Here is a 3,742-nt window from a genome sequence, read left to right as displayed (position 1 = left end):
ATATAGGGTCTCTAGGAATCAGAAATAATTAGATTACAGTGAGATTGGACTTGGAATATATATATTTTTTAAAGCAGAAATAAAATAAGCCTTAAATACTAGTGATTTTGAATAGAAAACACTAAGTACCCTTAAAGATTCAGGGATTAAAATTTCAGAAGAAAAGCAAGTCCCCTTGAAAGGAGACTTTTTAGTTAATAATCTTGTTTTCAACAACAGACAGTGTTTTCTCTCACCAGTTAAAATCTGAGCTTCCTAGAATTCCACTTTTATTTTCTTTTTAAAATCATTTTATTGGGGGCTCATACAACTCTTATTACAGTCCAAAATACAGCCATTGTCTCAAGTACATTTTTACATATGTTGCCATCATCATTTTCAAAGCATTTTATTTCTACTTGAGCCCTTGGTATCAGCTCCTTGCTTTTTCCCCCCTCCCTTACCCTCCCTTCCTTCCTCACACCCTCCCTTATGAACCCTTGATAATTTACAAATTATTATTTTTTCATGTCTTTCACTGTCCGATGTTTCCCCCCCACCCCCTTGTCTATTGCCCATCCCCCTGGGAGGACGTTATAGATAGATCATTGTGATCGGTTCCCCTTTTCTCTCTCCACCTTCCCCTCCTGGTATGGATATGCTCAATATCGATCCTGAGGGGGTTATCTGTCCTGGATTCCCTGTTTCCAGCTCTTATCTGTAGCCATGGACATGTTCTGGTCTAGCCAGATTTGTAAGGTAGGATTAGGGCCATGATAGTAGGGGGAGGAAGCATTAAAGAACCAGAGGAAAGCTGTATGTTTCATCGGTGTTACACTGCACCCTTACTGGCCCGTCTTCTCCCCACAACCTTTCTGTAAGGGGATGTCCAATTGCTTACAGATTGGCTTTGGGCCTCTACACTGCACTTCGCCTCTCATTCACATTATGATTTTTTGTTCTCGGTTTTTGATGCCTGATACCTGGTCCCATTGACACTTCATGATCACACAGGCTGCTGTGCTTCTTCCATGTGGGCTTTGTTGTTTCTCAGCTAGATGGCCGCTTGTCTTCAAGCCTTTAAGACCTCAGATGCTATATCTTTTGATAGCTGGGCACCATCAACAAACAAGGTAGCAACAAGTGACTGAAAATCGATGGGGAGGAGGGTGTAGGAGGTCTGGCAGGCCTGGATCAAGGACAATGTAATTGAGGTGAATTCCTGAAATGCAAATGAAGGCTGAACATTATAGTGAAACAAGAGGAAAGTAAAAAGAATTCCACTCTTTGAATGGACACTCCACCATTTCAGGAGGGAGTATATGAGTAAGAACTAATGGTGATGAAGGAAGAAATTCAAACTGCCCTGAATGCATTAGCCATAAACAAGGCTCCAGGAATGGATGGATACCAATGGAAGTGTTTCACTATGCTGAGGAAGTACTGCAAGCACTCACTCCTCTTCACCGGGAAATTTGGAAGACAGCTATGTGATCCATTGACTGGAAGAGATCCATATTTGCATGCATTCCAAAGAACAGTGACCCACCATGTTCAAATGATAGAACAATATCATTAATAAAATAGGCAAGTAAAATTTTGCTGAAGATCATTCAATAATGTTGGCAGCAATACATTGACAAGGAGCTGCCAGAGGTTCAGCCTGAATGCAGAAAAGGACATAGAACAAGGGATTTCAAATAGATCTTCACTGAAAGCAGAGGATGCCACAAACATGTTACTTTTATTTCGTTGACTATGCCAAGGCATTTGACTGTGGATCATAACACACTATGGATAGCCTTGAGAAGACTGGGAGTTCCAGAGCACTTCATTGCGCTGATGCTGAGCTTGGGCATGGATTAAGAGGCTGTTGCCTAAAATGAACTGGGGAGTACAGGGCCTTATTTAAAATCTGGGTTCTGTCTTCTCACCATCCTTATTCAAACTATATGCAGAGAACCTGGATTATTTTAAGAAGAATATGGCATCAGTACTGAAAGAAGTCTTTAATAATCATTGGCATGAAAATGACACAATTTCACTTGCTAAAAGTGAACAGGACTTGAAACATTAATGAAGATAAAAGAATGCAGGCTTCAACATAGATTACACCTCAACATTAAGAAAATAAGAGTGGGCTACAAGGCCAACCCAAATCACAGCCAAACTGGCCCCCTCCCTAGAAGCATGTACTAGCGAAGAAAACAGTAAGTCTACAGGTTGGGGGATGGGGCTGGCATGCCACACCCACACTGAAGCATACCAAGAGGAAAAAGAGAGAGTGAAGGTCTAGACCCGATATTGGCACACCAAGCCTGGCGGACAATGTCCCGGCATAGAGCTGCTAAGGCACAGAGAGGACTGTAGGGCCGACAACAGCTTAAGACATGATGACCCCTCTCTGGAGTATATTGGTACAGAGGCCAACACTGGGAACCCATGGCAGGGAGTAAGTATGGTCTGAACACCCCACAGTGGAGCAAACCAAGAAGGGAACATGGCAGATCAGCAATGGGAGCAAAGCCAAGCCATAAAGTCCTGAGGAGCCCCAAAATAGATGTCAGACTAGGAGGAACAGTTCCTGGAATTCCCCCAGGACCAGTGAGGAGATAGTCATAAAGGTCAGTGGACAGACTTGGTATTATGTATGCTTTACGCCCCCGCCCTATGTATTATTATTATTTATTTATTCTCTCTCTCTTTTTTTAATCAGGAAGTTCAAGTTTTATTTGGTGGGTACAAGTGAGGCAGCACATAGAGCTACCAAGGCCTTCATGAATGCAGGGCCTGCCACTTGTCTAAGGGGTCATGGTTAGGGATGTATTTGACTCCAGAGCCATTCAGGATGAAGTGCTTTTCAGCCACCATGTCCTCAAATTTATCAGCATTAAATGTGGTGAAGCTCCAACTCTTGGAGATGTGGATCTTTTGGTGCCCAAGAAACTTGAACTTGGCCCTGCGTAAGGCCTCAATCACATGCTCCTTGTTTGAAGCTTGTTGTAGATGGACATGATGACCTGGCCAATGTGGACTCTAGCCACTGTGCTTTGAGGTTACCAAAAGCACCTCATATCCCAGTTTGGAGCCGAGTTTAGGGAGAGCAGAAATTAGCCAGGCCAAAGGTATCGAAAAGCAGCAATGGGTTGTCTCCAAGGTGTGTTAAGGCAGCCAACAGGCAGAGTACACCACCGAGGAGGCTTGCTGTTTGCAGCCATGGCACACCAGCCCCCACATGGAGGAGGATTTTCTCTTTTAATTCAATCTTTTGTTTTCTTATAGTTTTGTCTCCGTAATTGTTGGTGTTGCCTACCTATATAAGATAGGCATGGGAAGCAAGCTAGAGGAGAAAGCAATGGGCTAATGGTTCCAGAGGGACTTGGAGGGAGGAGGATGTGGGGGAAGGGAGTGGTGAGAAAATAGCACCATTGACAGGGGAACAACTAGGAAATTAAAAGCAACAGTGAAGAGGATGTAGAGATCCTGGGGGGTGTTGGAGCAACAGCAATCTAGCTGAGAAGAAGTACAAAAACACAGAAGAATGGCGAGTGTGATGAAGAGGAAGGAGGAAGGTAAAAGGAAACAGATGAAAGATCTAGGAAGCAACGCTTTGGAGAGTGGTATAAACACAGGTATGTACATATGTAAACACACTAATTCATAAAAATAGAGGTATTGGCCTATGTACATATATTTATATGGAAATACACTGAGGTAATGGACAGACTTCAGGCCTCTCTGCTCATGCCCTCTCTCAATGCAA

General features: G+C 43.2%; 1 pseudogene; it reads right to left on the bottom strand.

Annotated features, from left to right (window-relative positions):
- Positions 1 to 3,123: 3,123 nt before the first annotated feature.
- LOC115873215 lies at positions 3,124 to 3,243 on the bottom strand (annotated as a pseudogene).
- Positions 3,244 to 3,742: the final 499 nt, after the last annotated feature.

The sequence above is a fragment of the Echinops telfairi genome, unplaced genomic scaffold (genome assembly GCF_000313985.2).
Source record: "Echinops telfairi isolate 266 unplaced genomic scaffold, ASM31398v2 ScPeMD7_7467;HRSCAF=8505_0, whole genome shotgun sequence".
Lineage (NCBI taxonomy): Eukaryota > Metazoa > Chordata > Mammalia > Afrosoricida > Tenrecidae > Echinops > Echinops telfairi.
The sequence above is the reverse complement of the archived record's forward strand: the minus strand, read 5'-3'. Positions and strand labels throughout refer to the sequence as shown.